Consider the following 19,619-nt stretch of genomic DNA (forward strand, 5'->3'; position numbering starts at 1 on the left):
CTTCTGTGGTTTGTGCATCGATCTCTGCATTCCAGGATTCGAGTGGGGGGTCTCCCCAGTGCCGGTGTCCAACAAGGTGACACAATCGTCAGGGTCTCTAGTGCAAAAATAAGACAATTTTAAAGGTTATTCCATCCTTATGTGGTGCCTTGAACCTCTTTTGTTCCTAGTCATGCTGTGGAAGAGATGAGTGCAGAGACTGGAGACCAGTGCGGTCCTTCCTACGTGTGAAGGCTAACCTGGAGTATGGAGAAATATTCCAGGGCAGGGTGGGGGTGGGGTACAACACAGAGCTCCCTGACCTCCTGCTTCCCTGACTGGGGTCTGGGTCCGGCAGGAGACAAAGTCAGTGCATTGACAAAATAACCAATTTCCCTGTGCCAAGAGGAAATGTGGACTAAGAACTATAATGAGTGGCTTAGCAAAGAGCCACAGGGTCCAAGCAGAGAACGTGTCAGCGAGAGAGAACAGCAGTCCTGTTGGCTCCGGAACAGGCCAGAGCCTTAATCTGTAAATCACTGAGAATCCCAATAAGTCAAAAGAAAAAAATGTGGCCACCCTTAGAGCAGAGGCAGAAGGCAACAACATAAACTCCTGCACTAACTTCTGCAGATAACCGGTGCCAATATGCAGAGAGCCAGCAACCAAGCGTGGGTGTGGGGTGGGGTGAGGGATGAGGCTTGCCAGGGCCTGATTACATTTATTCAAGATGGTAAAAAAAAAAAAAAATGATGAGCACGTGTGTTCCTTAGTCCCAAATGAAACACACTTACACACACATACACACACACACACACACACACACACACACACACACACACACACACTGCTCTTAAGAATGCCTGGCTGTACATTCTCTCATCTCCCTTTATTAGCCTACTCTAAAATTTCTGGCATGGGCCTAAAAGTCATTAGTAATTTAGCTGAAATGTAAAATTTTACTGCAGTACGTTGGTAGCTATTATGAGGTATAAATCTGTGTGGCTCTGGCAGGTTGAATTCCCTCCATCACAATACCAGTGAAAACACAGAGCTGTGCTGGGGGGGGGGGTAGGAGATCACAGTTTAGAGTTAAATTAGAGACCTGAGGGCACTAAAATCCTCTCTCCATTCTTCATCCGTGCCAGCTGTTCCAAAGTGCTTTCATGGGCCAGATCCTAACTCAGAAAATGGGGTCTTCTCAGGAATATGGGACTCAGTAATCTTCCTAGCAAAACCCATACAGCCCTTCAGGGCCACCAGACCTAGCTCTATCAGATTGATTGCTCACACTAGCTATTCTCAGTCCTGGATTAGCATTTTGGGAGGCCATGAGAGAACTCTAGTTCCTCACACAAATTTTAAGACAGTTTCTTTATAAAACAGAGAAAAAGAAAAATCAGACAAAGCCCTGTCCTTTAGTCTTGTAGTTTGTTTCATAAATCTTTTTTAAAGACTGCTTTGCTTAGGGATTGAGGACAACGTAGTTCTACAGTCTAAGTTTACAGTGGCATTAACGCATGAGATCCTAACCTTTCCCACTGGAGTGACTTAGTGAAATGCATATAGGATATGGAATTGACACCTAAATTTTATGTCCTTAGCTAGGTGTAGCTGGATAATTCTTTTTGCTTATCTTGTGTCCACAAAGAAGCCAGAGTTGTACAGGTTTCAGGTTTCTGGTGAAGTCAGCCCATGAGATGGGTTTTTTTTTCTTTAAAGTCTACAGGAATTCACAACCAACTTACTAAAGCTAAAGTCATCAAATAGTGCAAGACCTGCAGGAGAGCTGTGCACACTGATGGTTCTCTCTCTCTCTCTCTCTCTCTCTCTCTCTCTCTCTCTCTCTCTCCTCTCTCCTGTCTTAGTGTCCCTTAAGTCTCTCCTTAGCAAATCATGTTGAAAACCACTGAGATGTCTCACCTTGTTGGGGTGGTAGGGATCTTTAATGCCCCTATAGGCTCATGGTGTGTGTGTGGGGGGGTGCCCGTGAAAAAGAAAATGGAGATCAAAGTACATCTTCTGTTGTCATTCCCCCTCAAGCACTATGCACCTATATTTTTGTAGGGGTAAGGGTGAGTATCTGGGACTCACTGTTCAGCTAGTTGACTAGCCAGCAAGTCCCCAGACATCTGATAGTCTCCACGTCTCCACTGCTGTGGTCCCAAGTGTATACTAGCACACCCAGCTTTTTACCTGGGTTCTGGTGATCAAATTCAGGGCCCATGTAAAAAGCAAACAATTTACTAACTGAGTTCTCTCTCCAGCCCCTGTCTCTTGTTTTGAACCTTCCATTCCTAACCTGTGGTGCTATTTTGAAGTCCATGGAGACTTTAGAAGGCCGTGTCTTCCTGAAAAAATGATTTCAAGAACAGACTACTGATAACAGTTGGATCCGTCCTGGCTCCAGTCTGTGCTGCTACACTTCCTGTTTGTAATACATGAAATGGCCATCACTTCACATTCCCGCCTCCATCCACCCAGCCTCCTCACTGTCCACACAGTTCACACTGCTATATCCCACTATAATGGATAGAATCCATGAGCCAAAATAATCTTTCTTCCCTCAAACAGTGTCTGTGAAGTATTTTGGTCAAAGCAATGCAAAAGTAACTCAGGCATTGACCTTTAATGCTAACAGCTGCCTAAATTGGATCTTTTCTTGCTTTGTTTCCCTAGGAAACTGGTTAAATGTTGGTGATGTTATTTTTACAAAAAGGAATTAAATGTTAAGAGAACCATCAAGTTTGCTTATGAATATTTCCAGTCAACAGTACTGATAACAAAGTAAACAGATAGATAGTTCTGCACTCCTCCATTGCCTAAAGCCTGGAATGGAGTAACCTGAAATAAAAATAGATAGTGCTAATAGACTTGTCTCCAAGGTCTTCATAGAGTGGAGGATTTATCACTCTACCTGGCTTGCTAGCAATATAGACTGTTTTCTTGACTGTTGAGGGAAATAGAGCCTTTTATCTTCTGTTGAGAATGTTGGACATGTTGGTCACCACTAGACATCATTGCTGGTAAGATTGTTTTCAGTGAGACATAGAAAATATCTCTCAATGTATATTCCACTATTAAGTGGAATCATTAAAAATAACACAAATTAAAATACCACAGGAAAGCAGGTTCTACATAAACCTTTATCAAGCTGTTCAATGGAATGCATGTCTTTCTTCCTAAGACTCAATTGTCTTCTGGTTCCAAAATGGCTACAAACATACCTGTAGAAACACACTTCCTCAGTAATGTGTTGAATAACAGCCTTGATGTTTCTAAATTTCTCCAAGATAATCAAGGTAGTCTGTTTGGATGGATTAATATATGTGTGAAAACATTAGCCAATTATAACCTGTCTAAGAATATAGGAACTGGGTTTTACTAGACTGTATCCTCCACCATAGGTTCTACAAAATTACTTAAAATCTCTTTTCACACAATGACATGAGCTTCAAAATGACCTTGGAAAAAGGTGAAATGGATGTTGTGAAATTGAGCTAACCAATATTCACCATCACAGCAGCTCCTTCTTGAGTCCTTCTGCACAGCCTCCATTGAGAGCTAAGATCTGGTGGTATCTGTCAGTCTCAATGATACCTGCTCAACCCCACAGACACTGCTAACTTTGTAGATCCAAATGGTCCAACCTGTTAGCCTATTTGTACAAGATGTGTTACAGTGAACATATAGCTCTTCCTGCCTCAATAGCTTCCACATCAGTCTCATGAATATTTCATTCCACTGCAATGTTCTCCTACCTTCATGTGCCCCCAAGAAGTCCTGGGGTATCACTAGTATATTGCAAAAGAAGAATAGAGTTTCTGGGCTTGTATGAAGCCTCCCACCACCTGTCCTTCACCTTCAACCCCTCTTGTTGGAGAGGTCAGCCTGCCTTGAATGATGCACTCTAACTGTGCAATAACACTGTGCAGTTTTCATTCCCCACAAATTCCACAGGTCACAAGTTACTTCAGGTAGCTGTGCTGAGGGTCTCAGTGGTGTACCATTGACTTGCAGATGATTGGACCTAAATAACTCTTAACTCTGTCTATATCCTAATAATACCCTCTCCTACACAAGTGTCTATCAAAATGCCCCTCCTAAATACACACACACACACACACACACACACACACACACACACACACACACCTGAGAAAATGTCAGCATCTCTGTATCAGTTCAGTTTAGTAGGAAAACCTGTTCTTCATCATCACCATCAGTGAGGACGACGGAAGCAGAGGGCCAGGAAGAGCAACATGAGGAACTTTGAGAGTGTTTGGATAGGGTGATCTGCTACCAAGTCTAATGCTCTCTGAGCAAAGTTTCCATAGAGTGTTCTTACATCTCCTTATCTCTTTCCCAGAATATTCCTGTTCCCCTGCAGTGCTGTTTTCTCTCTCTCTCTCTCTCTCTCTCTCTCTCTCTCTCTCTCTCTCTCTCTCTCTCTCACTCCCCCAGGGGTAATGAAAAAGCATGCTGTGCTGTGGCCTTGCAGGGCATGTTATGTTCATGGTCCCCTGAAAACCTGTGTCAAAACCCAACTTTTCTTTGGATTTGAAGAGAAATTTATCCACCCCACTAGCCAACCCTTCCTCCCTCTCTTCCTCAGTCCTTCTTTCCCTCTCTTCCTCCCTCCCTCCACCCCACTCTTGCTCACTCCCTTCTGTCCTCCATCCCTCTCTCCCTCACTCCCTCTTTCCTTTCCTCCCCTGCCCACCTCTTTCTCTAAATCATCATTATGGCTGTCCATGGTTATGGTGCTATATATCCCATGACATTTAAGGAACTGAAGCATCTCTGTTTCCCTGGGATCCAATCATGCAATGCAAGTGTAGGAAGTATTCTAATGCAGCTTCTTTTATGACATAAAGTTTCCCCTAGCCTAATAAAGCCTTTCTGATGGTTAATGGCGTGTCATTTTCATTCAGGAGTCTGCCTCCTCCTTTTAACTTGTAACCGTCCTGGGGTAATTCTTCTAGGGTAAATTCTCATCAGTGTCAACAGTTTGAGGTTCTCATGTAAAAAGGGTCCTTCCTGTTGTATGGTGTCACTGATGACAAATGAGCTGTCATTTGAGAAGCGGTGCCTTCCTCAAAGTTTCCATTACTAACCCTTCACATGGCTTTTCTGCAGCCAGTTGCTAATGTTTCTGAGCAGGGAACAGAGGAAAAAAATACAGATGACAAGCTCCGGTTACAAGTTTAACAAATAGGATTTATGTCCATTGAAGTTAGAACATTTCTTTTAAAAATAACTAAAGTTCTTTTAAGCATAAATGAAATGATATAGAGTTAATAAATGAATAACAAGATGACACAATATGTTTTGGAAAATGAAAGCTTATGAGCCAAAGTAAATTGTGTGTTACAAAGAAATAAATCTAATTGTAAAGCATCAGAGAGGATGAGGCAATGTGGATGCGATAGAAGTACAAAGACATTTTTTAATTAGTGGTCTAATAAAGCCATTTAGATTCCCATTGATGGGTACAGTTCCTTTCTCCATCTACTGAGATGAAGCTAGCTTATGTCATGGGCAGACCAGTCCTTTCCTATTACTCCATATCTGTTGCCTTTGGGCCTGAAGAGCTGAGCTTTAGTCTGTGTCTGTTTATTAACATGCACAGTAACAAGTTCACTAGAAAAGGCCATGGCCCATGATAACTAAAATCTAAAATACACAGAACACTGCCATCCATTGACACTTTACAAATGGTTCATTTCTTCATCCTCCACTGTGGATTCTGCTTGGGAAAATAGATAATATTTTCAGCATTAGTAAAAAAGGTTTCTTTCAAATTCAGGTAGAGTTTCACCTGTTTCATCAGAATCCTTACCAACAAGACACCAAATAGTGTCAGTCAGTAGAGACCCTCTGTACAGGCAATAGATCTGAAGTCACCGGCCTGTAAGGACAGCTACACCTAGGCGTGCTGTGATGTAACCCTGAGCATGCCAAGCCTGCTGGCTGGTATCAAATTACTTATTTCAAGACATCTTAGCCTTTGAACACCACAGGAACAGGGAACATAGATCCATGTTATACGATACTTCCTCCCACTGCTACGTGTTTATTTCTCTGCATTTCTGTCTCCCAAGGAACAGAAATGGTGACATCAAATGGGATAAATCACCAGTGTAATAAAATATATTCATTAACTTTCTATCTTAGAAAGTGGTGTGGAATTAAGAATCCTATGTAAGTTGTCTACTTATTCTTAATATGATTTAAAAGTCCATTCACCCCCTCTGCCTCTTGAGATGAATCAAAGAAAGTGGGTCTTTTTCCTGCTGACCTTCCTAAGAGGACTTGAAGAGTCAGCATAGGCAATCTTCAACTCTTCCAGGGAAAAAAGGATTAGCATTCCTTTGGGCCTGTCCATGGGGTATCTTCAGGTTGTCTTCCTGTGTTCACATCACCTTCGGGGTCCTGTATGCCTGTCATCTTCAGGTTCCTGTGTGTCTGTCCATGGAGGATCTTCAGGTTTCTTCCTGTGTGTTTGTCATCTTCGAGTTCCTGTGCACTTGTCCCTGAGGTATCTTCATCAGTGGTTAATATTGTTGCTCACTTGTCCTAGATGGGAGTTAAGGTTATACTATGCACCCCAACACTTGTTTTGAAGAAGGTACTAAAAGGTAGTGTAATGCTCATTCCATTCCTGTGTAGTTTTAAACCCATCAGAAAATAATTTGTGTTAAAGTGTTCTTAATGGTATGTTAGTATTTTTATTGTCATAATCAAATTTATGAGAGAAAATTTAAAAGGAAGAAATATTTGTCTGGGCTCACAGTTTTGAGGTTTTCATTCAATTATAGCAGGCAGGGGCATGGGAGTGAAGAGAGGCTCATTATGGTGGCCAAGAAGCAGGGGGAGGGTGGAGAGAGAGAAGGAAAGAAAGGAGGAAGGAAGGAGGGAGAGAGGAAGGGAGGGAGATGACAGAGAGCCTATACTACCAAAGTTTCTTATGTCTATCAGAGGTCCCAGTTTATGGGATAGTTATAATCATATTTCTATTCAGGGTGAGTCTTTCCCTTTGAATTAGTTATGTCTAGAAACTCTGTCAGTCTCAAACATACCAAGAGCTGTATCTTATTCATTTCCTAAGAATTTCTCAATCTTGTCAAGCTTTCAAGAACAACAATCACAAGTCTACCCCTTGTCAATTTGATGCCCAAGCACATCTTTTTAATACCATTATACTTACCCCTACCCCATAATGCTTTATGCTAATCTCAAACTAAAACCATTACACTTACTCCTACCCCACAATGATTTATGCACATCTCCTTAATACCATTACATTTACCCCTACTCTGCAACACTTTATGCTCATCTCAAACTGCAAAGATCACTCATCTGTAAAAGCTCCTATAGTACCGGAATTGTTTAAAAGTTCACGTTTAAAGTCTCTGAGCCTTAGAGCTAATTCTTAGCTGTGAACATCTGTAAAATGGAAACAAATTAAGTGTTTCCAAAATGTAGCTGTGTAGAATAAGTATTCTCATCCCAAATGGGAAGAATTGGGGCAAAGAGATGAGGAATGGGATCCAAGAAAGACCAAACATTAACTGTTAATGCAGTGTTACATGGTATGGTAATGTGAGGTCTTACTGGCCTGGGCATCCCTAATCTTGTAGCCTTGGCGTTTACATCCTACATAGACTTTTCCTTGGGATGACTCTGTTCATTCCTGTGGCTTCCCTCAATCCATGTCCCTGGCATCTTACACTTGCTGGCATCTCCTTCATATCTTGAGCATCACCACCAGAGGTTTTTGTATCAGCTTTTCTAGTGCTGCCTCCAGGAATGTGACCTGCTACTCATTGCCTAACCTCAGGGGCCTTCCTTGGAAGTCTGGATGAAGCCTCCATAGCCTTGTAACCCTCACTTTCTGTGCACCTGAAAAAGCATTATCACATGGGCAATGCCAGTGTCTACCACTACCTTGGATAGCAGCCAGGCCCCACTGAACCACAGCAATAGGAGACTCTAGTTCCCTGGATGGCTGAATGTAGAAAAACATTTCTCTTGGTGGCTAAAAGCAGGCACTCTGTTAAGAAAGGAAATAGTTTAAAATCATTTAAAATGTTTGCCCCTTTGAGCCTGCAATGGGTGGCCCAAACGATTCCTGAGGTGCCCTCATACATCTTTCCCATTGACCCAGTATGTGGCTTCTTCCAAGTCACCTAATGTCTTTTACAGTCGTTCCTGACATGGTTCTGACTTTACATGTGTTTCTTTTCTGCCCATGCTGCATGTTTTTTAAAGTCATTTTCTTCTGCTTTTTGTCCGAGATTATTACTGTAAACTGGCAAAAAGAAGCTAGCCAAACCAATGGCAGTCCAAAATTCAGCTTGCCTTTTATTTCCTTTGCCAGATTAATTGGATCCTAATCTTTAAACACAGCCTCCTACAAAATCTCAAGGAATAGACACAATGTAGATAAGTCCTTGGCCAAAGACTAACAACATCTTGTCCAGAACCAAGTAGGGTCCTTCTTCTCATTTGAAATCTCACAAGCATGGCCTTTCCTTCTCACCTTGCTGTCAGCAGTCTTGTCTTCTGAACTCCTACCAGAGTCATCTGTTGAGTTCTGTTATAATATTCTTGGGCTTCCTTAGCCCACATGTACATGCTTTTCCGAATTCTTCTCACAAACCAGTTCCAAAATTTGGAACCACATTGGCAGATAAAGCAATGTTCCCATTCCTGGTACTAATTTTTCATATGAACACTGGCATGATTACAAATGGATACCATTGTGCCTGTTAGATGAACAATTAAAAGAGGGGGCATTTATCTGGGCTCATGGTTTCAGAGCTTTCATTCCACTGTTGCTGGGCAGGAACAGAAAACAGAGCTTCTTATATCGTGTTGGCCAGAAGGCAGCAAGAGGAAACTCCCTGAGCCAACTGGCTTTCTCTTCCTCTTCCATCAGAGCCCCCCAGGCAGTAGGATGCTGCCAGTCACACCCAGGATCAGTCTTCTTCCTTAGTTAATCCTCTCTGGAAAGACACCCACAGACACTCACACTAACAATCAAGATTAACTGCAGCAAGCAATCCTTTCAACCCCTAAAATCAGGTTTGTTCATTTTCTGGAACTCATTTACTATGGCAGCAAGAATATTAAATTAGAGACCCAGAGAAGACACTTTTCAAAATTACAGTATTTGTTCAGGACAGTAAATAAAAGGACAGTGACAACTACCCTGGCATTTGTGATCTCAGTATCTCCTGGAGCGAGTGGTGTGTTGAATTAAACAGTGACTGAAATTAAGAACACACTAATGACATGTGTTTCCACTGTTCAAGTCATTTTGCATTTGTCTACTGGAAACTTGGTATTTATAGTGAACATTTCATTTCTAATCCACATGTTACTCTAGTTTTTCAAAACTGCCATTCACTCATTTTATAATATATTCATGATCATTTATTGTATATTTTTTCTGAGTTATGACCTAAATTAAGTGACAGAAAATATTTTCCTATATTTGAGAATATGTACACATTAACTTTAAAAACATAGTTGAAAAATTATAGCTCATTTTCTTTGCTTTGACTATTGATTCATATTAGAACTTTTAGTATGGATAAAGTAAATATAATCATTAAATGATGACTCACTCTTTATAGGTAAGAAAATAAAACAACAACAAAAAAAAACTCTTTCCATGTCTACAGACTTTCCATTCACCTGTTGCATTTTGTTTTCAGTTCTCTTTGGAACCCACCAGTTAAAAACAAACTGAGATGATATGATTAGCTATATTCAGAGTCCCAGAAACTTTTTTACTTTATGTCAGAAACTATAAGAAAAATACCATCATAGTTTATGGCAGTCTTCACTTTGAGGAGTATTATTGTTATTATTACAGTTCTTATGGAGAACATTAGGGCTGCAACTTTAATTTATATGCTGTAATAGTGATCCTAAAACATTCCAACACATAGGACATATAAAGAAAGGACCTTCATCCTGCACTGGGGTCTCTTAACAGACCTCCTGTCTGGCTTGCTACAACTGACATTTTAGCTAAGCAAAGATGGTTTTATGAGGTCTTTGAGGAAGCTCTGAGGTTTGGGTGCACTTTCATGGAGCTGGGCCAGAAGTGTGCATACTCAAGATTTTAGGCCTTTGCTGAAAGTGTATTTTGCTCCATATTTGTCTGGTTCCTTGAAGAACTTAGACCATTTCATCTGTCCTCCATCTTGGTTTGATAGCCCAAAAGTACAATATGATCATCCCAGCTAAAGTTCTTCATGCTTTCTTAAACCATTTTACAACAAGTTTGTGTGTGTGTGTCTTCCTTCTATAGGAGGAACTGCTATGGTGGTTATTTCAGCATCCAGAGACAATCAGGTGAGATCAGGACAATGGTTTCCTTGGCTTTCCCAGAACACTAAAACCCCAGACAGAGCTTATTCTGAATTAGGCTCTTGGTACCTGCCTTATCCAAGAAGCTGGCAATATCTGACTACCAGGCAGTTATTTGAGAAAACGGCGCTCACACTTGTTTCCATCGGATTGATATCTACACAATCATGGACAACATTTGACTTCCTCCGGGTTTCTATAGGGGACCTCTTCCCAAGTGCTGACCTAGATTAACCCTGCTTAACTTGTTGAAAATGGAGGGATTATAGGAAAAGGTGCATGGTCACTTATGAATTAGATTTGCCCTTGCTGGTTTTCCTTAGGGCTTTGAAGTGTGGATTGAGGGCAATCTTCCTTAATGTTCCCTCTTAGGGGTCTTATTTCATTACAGAAGCAGGTCTTTTGGAGGGAGGTAAGTGTAGCAAAAAGTTGCTTGCTTGGCTTTTAAATCAAAAGCAAGAAGCAGAGGAGCTTCCTTCTTTACTATGCTCTGGCTGCCTCCTGGCTGCAGCTATATAAGGCATCTGGGTTCTGGTTTCATAGTAAAAGCTACTGCTGCTGAAGGGATAGAGAAACAAGACCCTGCTCTCCACTGATTTCCTAATGGGAACTGTAAAAATATATGTATTCTCTGCAATAGCAATTCGAACTAGATCAATCACTGAGACATTGTGAACTGAAAACTTGCAAAACCCCAAAGATAAAACAGGACACATTCTTATGCCAACAGAATGTAAAGTAAAAGATCATAAAGGGTACACTCCATTGAAGAGTCTGGAATTAACCAACTTTTCTCACTGCTTTACATCAACCTAAAACACAGTCACATTCTACATCAAATGATTTCCTTTTTAATATTAGAAACATTAACCTGTATTAATCCATATAAATGCATAGGTTTATCCCCCATGAAAATAAGAGGATAGTTCAGAAAATATGAAGTTATTTTGTGGTGGTTTACAAGTAATTATTATTTTCTTAGTTTTTTTTTCTTTTTACATTTTCTAACCTTTTCTGCTATACATATGTATTAGTTATTTACTACTAATATATATAAAATTCTTGTGAGTGGAGATGTAATTATTCTGATTTGTTTCTAGAATAAATGGAGTTGACTGGAGATTAAAGTAGTGGGTGTGTGACTGAAGCCTGTAGACACACAGGACACAAGTCCTTGGAGAAATTTGGAATTGGTTTCAGGCCTGAGGTCCAGGTTCAGATCACTTACATGGGAAGATTCTCTAGGCTCCTAAGCTCCTTGCCTCCTCTGGGACTCATTCTCCTCACATTTGTTCATTTATTCTTATGCTCCTTCATTTATTGTAGTACAGAGGATAGAACCCAGGTCCTCACACCTGCTGTCGACCATTCTACCTTTGAGCTACTCTTAGTTTTCTTCACCTTCGAAGGAGGACAGCAGTGTTATTCCATTATCTCATGAGCTATTAGGTACATTTGGTGGCATTTGTAAAAATCTTGGAGAAGTGTGTGGCTGCTAGACACAGGATTCTTACTCTGTTCAGAGGTGACTCAGGGGGCTCATCCAATCAGCCACTGAACTGTCCTAATTATATCTAAATAGTGTCCTTCACTCTCTTGGGCACTAACAAGGAATTTTGCTCATTGGTTTCAGAATGTAGTTTGTTTCTCTGTTTCCACCTATGCACTCAGCTCTAACAGATGTGCAGGAAGCCGAAGAAGCCAGCTCTATGTTTTCCTACGGTTACTTCCAGGAAGCTGGTGAGTAAGCCTGCTGCTGGCTACATACCTGCAGGGTGGACAGCCTCAGTCATTCCTCCTGCACTTTGAAACCCTTTACTTGTCAGCATCAAATATGTCATAGTATATGCAGCATATGCTGTTTTCGTTTTTCTACAAGAATGTCCCAATATCTACCTGGAGGCCAGGTCCTCTTAACTCATGATCCAAGCCGTCACTCCAGAAAACAACAGCCTCTGCTTAGGAGACATCCTTTATTGCTGGGTTACCCCTCCCTAAAATGAAATTTTAGCACAAAGTTTGTTATGAGGTACTCAGCCATGCTGGTAGCCTGAGTTATGTGTCCTTACAGGAAGGAATCTGGACTTCCACGAAAGAAGCAAAATTTCTCAGGTAGGTCAAGACATCTTCCTCTGCTTAGCCAAACAAGAAACAAAAGAGAAAGCTAGTGCAATAGGAAATGACAAACAGGTTTCCAAACAGGTCACCAGCATGGGTCCAATGGGAATCGCCCGCACTAAGGTGACTAGGTTGGGGTGACTGTGCAGGGGTTTTATTGCATAGTGGATATTTTCAAATGTCTTGCAGAAGCATCTTCATAAAGTGTGTGTGTGTGTGTGTGTGTGTGTGTGTGTGTGTGTGTGTGTGTGTGTGTCAGTCTTTATCCTGCTGGGTGTAGCCACTCCAATAAAGTAGGCTCTTTCTGCTGCCAAATGTTGGATGTGTGCCACCTTGGGTAAGAACATGGGGTCTGGCTGGCAAAGGGAATAACAGTGATTTTAGAACAATGAATGTGTGTTCTTGACCTGTCTGGTGAGCATTAGATGTAGTTTGGCCAACACTGGTTTTAATACCCAGAGAGCTCACTGTTTCTGGCCGAGGCCACCTGACACTCACTTACATAACATTTTAAATAATCACAAACATGGTAAATAAAGCCTTAAGAACATCGTCAGCCCAGAAGAGGCAAAGGACAGTGTTGGTGCTTCATTTAAAAATTAATAGAGTTCATCATGAGTTTCTAATCACGCAGAATTCAGCCTGCAGAGAACGGTGCTGGGCACTGAAAGTCCTCTTTAATCTAAGGCTCTGGGGCAGGTTGGGGTGTGCTCCAACAGGCAGACACAGGTAGTAGGGTTGAGGCTGCCCTGGACAGCCTGCCAGGAGTCTTCAACACTGTCCTCGGGGAGCTGCCTCCACGCAATTGGCTGCTTTGATCTCTGCTGAGACTGCTCCAAGGATGCCAGTAGTGTTCTGGGTGTCCACGAGTTCATTTTACAGCTGCCATCAAAGCAGCCTTCACACGGTAAAGACTAACAACCTGGCCTCTATTTGAACAGCTAGCAGCCCTTTGCACTGCTTGATTCATGGAACCTGCTAAGCAGAAAGAGAGCTAGGAAACAGAGAGAATGAAGTGGGAAGAGAAGGGCAGGCTGGGCCAGGCCGGGCAGGGCTTGCCGGCTACTGCCAAGGGCCTGCAGCCCCCAGCAATGCCCTCCCAGCCTGCCATTGAGCAGTATTCAGGGCTTCGGTGAGCCATGATCTGGCTAAAGAAGCAGCGAGAACTTTATCACAAGAATATCAAACGGCTTTATCAGAAGACAGCGAGAAAGAACATCCCTCTTGAGAACTTTAATTTAAAAAAAAATGCAAACAAAAGTGTAAATCAAATTTAAAAGTAATGGAAAAGACTAAGATTATGTCTCAGAGAATAAAAGTGCTTGCTTTGCTTGAGTATGAGGCCCTGAGTTCAAATACCCAGAACCTGTTAAAAAGCCAAGTATGGTTACAAAGCCTGTTACTCCAGTCCTGTGGAGTGGGAGGGAAGTGGAAACCAGAGATGTACGTGAACTGGTTAGTCACCAGCATAGCTCCAGGTTAATTAAGAAATCTTTTCTCAAGAGAATAAGGCAGAGACTGATAGAGCAAGATACCCATCATCCTCTTCTAGCCTCTGTATGTACAAGCATATGTGTGTACATCACACACACACACACACACACACACACACACACACACACACACCTACACTAAAGAGTGATAAAGTATCTGGAATGACCTCGAAGAAATATAATTTAGTCAATAGCTTGTCATGGTTCATTGCTTGTAATCTTCTGAGTCCAGAAACCAATGAAGTCTTTTTAAAGTATAATTTTTCATTAGTAACACCCACCCCAGCATGACAAAAACAAAACAAAACAAAAAAACAAACAACAACAAAAAAGCTAAAAATATTTCTTGAGGTCCTTCCCATGCTTTGCCCACAACAATTCCTTTCTATAATAAAAAATCATATCTTTCACAAAGCATGGAAATTATTTCTTGAATGACAAGATCTGAAGCCCTAAAAGCTTATTTTTGCAGCGAATCAGAATGACTTTGTGGAACCTTGTCAAAGACATAACATCCTCCTTTGCCATGAATATCTGAGGGAGAACTGTCGGTAAGCTCCTCAGTTGTTGCCCAGAAGACAAGGGGGCTTTCTAACAACAAGGATGAGTGGAAGGAAGGAGTTGCAAATAAGCAACAAGAATATGAAAAGATGCTCACTGATGGACAGGAAAATACAGATTGAGGTGAGAGGCATTTTTCTCTTAACATAATATATCAATGTATATATGTCATCATATGTGTGCATTTCAAGAACTGACAACATCTAGTTGGCCAGGCACTTCCTATGTTACTGGTGGGAGTGTAACTTGGCCGAACCTTCTGGAAGAAGACAGCATCACAGCAGCAGGCATTTTAGTAAGAAAGAGTCTTGGTAACCAACCTCTGGCATGTTGCTGGTTCCGTTTTCTGTAGGATCTTTCTAAGGATGCTACCAGGTCAAGATGCTGGAGAGTGGGGAAAAGAAGATGGCCCTTAAAGTAGTCACCAGTCCACATGGGCTTTGCCTTGTACACTGTGACACCAGGCAAGTCACTTCCCTGGAGCATGTCCACCAGCTTTCTTACCATCATGCTGAGCTCAAGAGCCTGGGAAAGGTTTCCCATGCCATTGCAGTGTGGGAATGTTATAATACTGGCCAGACTGTCTCTAGACAGATGTGTCCCTGTAGAACACACAGTATGTCTTCCTTGGGGTTCTGCTATCTACCCATGCTCTACTCCTAGGCTGGCTGCTCTCTTGGAAGGACAGTACATGGCCTGCAATGAGAACCTTATAAACACCTCTAGTATCTTCCCCACCCCTCCTTTCCCCTCCCCTCCCATTCCCTCTCTTCTCCCCTTTCTTCCCTCCTCCTCCATCATGCCAGAGAAACTTTTCCTAACCTGAAACACAAGTTCTTCAGTCCTTTATGATGTGTCCCCCACATATTTCTTCCAACCAGAAGTTTTCTACATTCCTCTGAGGAGTCTAGCTTTAGAAAACTGAAGCCTTGAAGGCTGTTTCTGTTCTCTCCCTCTCGTTTTCAGAACTGAAACATCTCATCTCAGTTGCAAAAAATATAGAAGACTCTAACTGTTTGAGTCTTTGTGGCATATGAAGTTATCTACTGTTCGATATTTGTCTTAAAGAACTAAATATATACATGTGTGAAGATAAAGGGACCAAAATGCTTTTGGGAACATTGTTTGCAAATAAGAAAGCTGAGAGAGAGAGAGAGAGAGAGAGAGAGAGAGAGAGAGAGAGAGAGAGAGAGAGAGAGGAGTGAGCTTGCTGTCCACAACAAGGAGGGATGATTACATAAGTACACTATGCCTCTACAGTGGAATCCTATGCAAGCATCAACATGAATGCCACCATCTGCATGCATTAACTTGGAAAGATCCTATGAATATCAAGACTGGAAAGGGCAAATTGCAAAATCATAAATGTAATGTAATTTTTTAATGAAAGATCCCTGCCCTACGTGTGTGTTTGTGTGCTTCTAAGTACAGAGAGGCACAGCAAGCATTAGCTGATTACACAGCTTCAGGGAAGAGAATTCAGGTGAGAAAGAGCTGCTCTCTTTCCCTTCTGATCCTTTGAATTAGTATTTGACTTGATTTAGTAAGTGCCTACTGTCTTGTTAGGTTAAGAAAAAGATAAAACCAAAGAAAGAAAACTATAACAGAGTACCACTCTCAAAGCATAAGCAATTGTTTGAAGAATTGGGATCCAAGGCAGCTAGAAAGGCATAGAAAATTAAGGGTGCATAGGAAAGGTACCCTTACCCCAAGATGTTATCCAACTTTTCATTTGTTTGAGAGTCAAAAACCTTCACACAACTGGAAAAATCAAGTTGACTATAGACAGTATTCCCTTTTAGAGACATACTTGAAATAAATGTACATAAAACAGTGAGTGTGCCATGCTTGTTTGGGGCCAGAATGCATGTGAACTTGGTAACTGACCATGAGAGCAGTGCTCTGTCCTCTCCAACCAGAGCAGGGAAATTTGTAAACCTTATAATTCCATCCACAATACAGAAATTCCTTAAGAGGAAAAAACAGACCTCCCAATTTTAGTCTATCTATCTGTCTGTCTGTCTGTCTGTCTGTCTATCTATCTATCTATCTATCATCTGTCTCTCATTTATCTATTTTTCTGTCTATTTATCTATCTATACATTCATTCATCTATCGTGTGTGTGTGTGTGTGTGTGTGTGTGTGCGCGCGCGCGTGTGTAAACATGTACATGCCACAAAAATGTGTGGATATCAGAGGCAAAATTGCAGGATTTAGTTCTTTCCTACTGCCATGTGGGTCCCAGGGATCAAACTCAGGTGTTAGCCTTGGCAGCAAGCACCCTTACCCTCTGAGCCATCTCACTGGCCCAACATTATTATTATTACCGACTTTAGCAGTCACAAAATAATTTTCTTAAGTTGTGATTTTCTCTTAAGAAAGCTTTATCAAGCTGTTTTGAATGCTGGACAAAGCAGCCTTACAGACTACAGCCAGGATTTCTGAATCTTCTTCGAATCCCCCATGACAGCGCCCCTTACCAGCAGGAAGTAGTTTGGAAAGAACGACGCCCAAATTCCCAAATATTGTCTATAAATGTTTGTTTTCATTTAAATGGATTTGGTTATATAAAATAAATAAATAAATAAATAAATTTCTTTTAGGTATAAAGAAAATTAAGAAAAAGAAAAAAAGAAAAAAAAAAGAAAGCTTTATCCATGTCTTGGGTGCATACTAGCATCCCTTTTAGAATACCACCGTGCTGTCTCTCGCCTCTATTAATAAACTCCCTCATTTTGTCTCACTCCAATTGATCTAGAAGTTAATTTCTAATGGGTTAATGAAAGACACAGCATTACTTAGACAGGAGGAGGACTCGGTGCCTCCTTACTGATCGTGCTGGGCTCTCTCCCTGTCTTTCCTCTTTGCTGTGGCAGAAGCAGCATACAGAGGGAAGGGCTTATTTTGGTTTATAGTTCAAGAAGTCCTCTGAAGTGGCAATGGATGCAAGGTGGTTCCACTGTGAGGCTGCTGTCATGTTACATTTACAATTAGGAGTAGTGGATGCCGGTGTTTAGCTCAGCTTTTCTTTTCTATCCATCCATGCAATGGTATCATCCTCAGTTAGGACATGTTTTCCTATGTCCGTTAATCTAGTTTCGATGATCCCTCATAGGCCTTCCCAAAGACTTGTCACCTTGGTGACTCTTGGTTCTGTCAAGGTGACAGTCAATATTAACTACCACAAGCTGCATCTTCCCACTGCTCTTGCCACGGCTAATATTCAAAATGAAGGCCAGTCACAACAACTAATCAGTAAAATGTGGTGGTAGTTATAAGGATCATTTTGTAAAACACTGCCTAGAAAGTAGATCCTTGTAAAACACAAAACTGTAAATGTAACTGTAGAAATTTAAACACCTTATTCTTCTCTGACACAGGTCAATACAGGGAAGCTCATTGCAAATAAATGATTACAGCTGACATCAAAGTTGAAACCTGGTCCAATTCTTTTGTTTTAGTCCTTAATACACAGTTTCCAATATCAGTAACATTGATTTCTTTGTGCTGAGTTCACCAATGAGTCTACCTGGGTAAAAACATGGTCTGAAATCCAGCCCTTACAGAGCATGCTCAACCTCACCAGAAGGGTTACAATGACACAGCAGCAGATTAAACCATGGCTTCCATGGATGAACTTGGATGTTTAATTAGCAGTGCTGATGTCTTCAACCCCTGGACTGCTTCTCATGTATTCACAAATAATTCCAGAAAGGACCATATAAGATACCAAATGCATATTCTCATCCCAGTACCCACCAATGAAAAGGCATTTGGTGGCAGGGGTGAATATGATCAGAATACATAGTACAGAATTCTCAGATTACTAATAAGAAGACCAAAGAAATCTAGATAGGCTCCACAATAAGTGGTGTTCTTGCTAAAAGCTCAAGCAACATCTTCTGAATGTGTGTTAAGTGACAGGGACAGTGATCATCATTTAGTACTTATTACCGTAAAGCCTGGCCATGGTTGCCATTCATAAGTCAGTTCTCTTATTCCTTAAAACACTCTCTGTTTTGGACATTTTGCCTTTCAAATTCTCCAGAAGGGTCTGTGATGGTTTGAAAGAAAATGGAATGGTGTTATTAGGAGGTGTGGCCTTGTTGGAGTAGGTATGGTCATATTGGAGGAAGTGTGCTATTGTGGAGGTGGACTTTGAGGTGTCATATATGCTCAAGATATCACCTAGTGTCTCAGTTCACTTCCTGATGCCTGCAAGATGTCAAACTGCCAGCTCTTTCTCCAGCATCATGTCTGCCTATGCACCATCATGTTCTGGCATGGTGATAATGAACTAAACCTCTGAAATGTAAGCCAACCAAATTAAATGTTTTCCCTGTAAGAGTTTCCATGATCGTGGTGTCTCTTCACAGCAATAGAAACACTAAGTAAGGCAGGAACTAAGGTATTGAAATGAACAATTTATACAATGCCACAAGACTGATATTTTTCCAGCATCACAAAGACTATTATTGAAGAAACTGAAATTCCAGCTCAGATGATTTTACTAGGAGAAATAAAATATTGTCTGAGTCACTGATCTGTTGCTGTGAAGAGACACAATGACCAAGACAACTCTTATAAAAGAAAACATTTAATTGGAAGGTTGCTTACAGTTTCAGAGAGTTAGCCCATAATCATTATGGTGGAGAACATTGGGACATACAGGCAGGTAATGGAGTAGTAGCTAAAAGGTATTTTTTGATCTAATGGCAAAGAGAGACAGAGAGAAAGACAGAGGGACAGGCAGAGAGAGAGACTGAGGGACAGGCAGAGAGAGAGAGAGACAGAGGGAGAGAAAGTCAGAGAGAGAGAAAGAGAGAGAGAGAGAGAAAGAGAGAGAGAGAGAGACTCTGGCTTTGGTATAGGCTTTTGAAACCTCAAAGCCTACTTACCCAGGGACACACTTCCTCCAATGTCACACCTCTTAATGATTTTTTGTTGTTGGTGGTGGTTTTTTGTGTTTTTTGTTTTGTTTTGTTTTTTGTTTTTGATACAGAGTTTCTCTGTATTGCTTTGGAAGCTGTCCTAGAACTCACTCTATAGACCAGACTGACCTCGAACTTACAGAGATCCAC

The sequence above is a fragment of the Phodopus roborovskii genome, unplaced genomic scaffold, assembly GCF_943737965.1.
Source record: "Phodopus roborovskii unplaced genomic scaffold, PHOROB, whole genome shotgun sequence".
In the NCBI taxonomy this organism is placed as follows: Eukaryota; Metazoa; Chordata; class Mammalia; order Rodentia; family Cricetidae; genus Phodopus; species Phodopus roborovskii.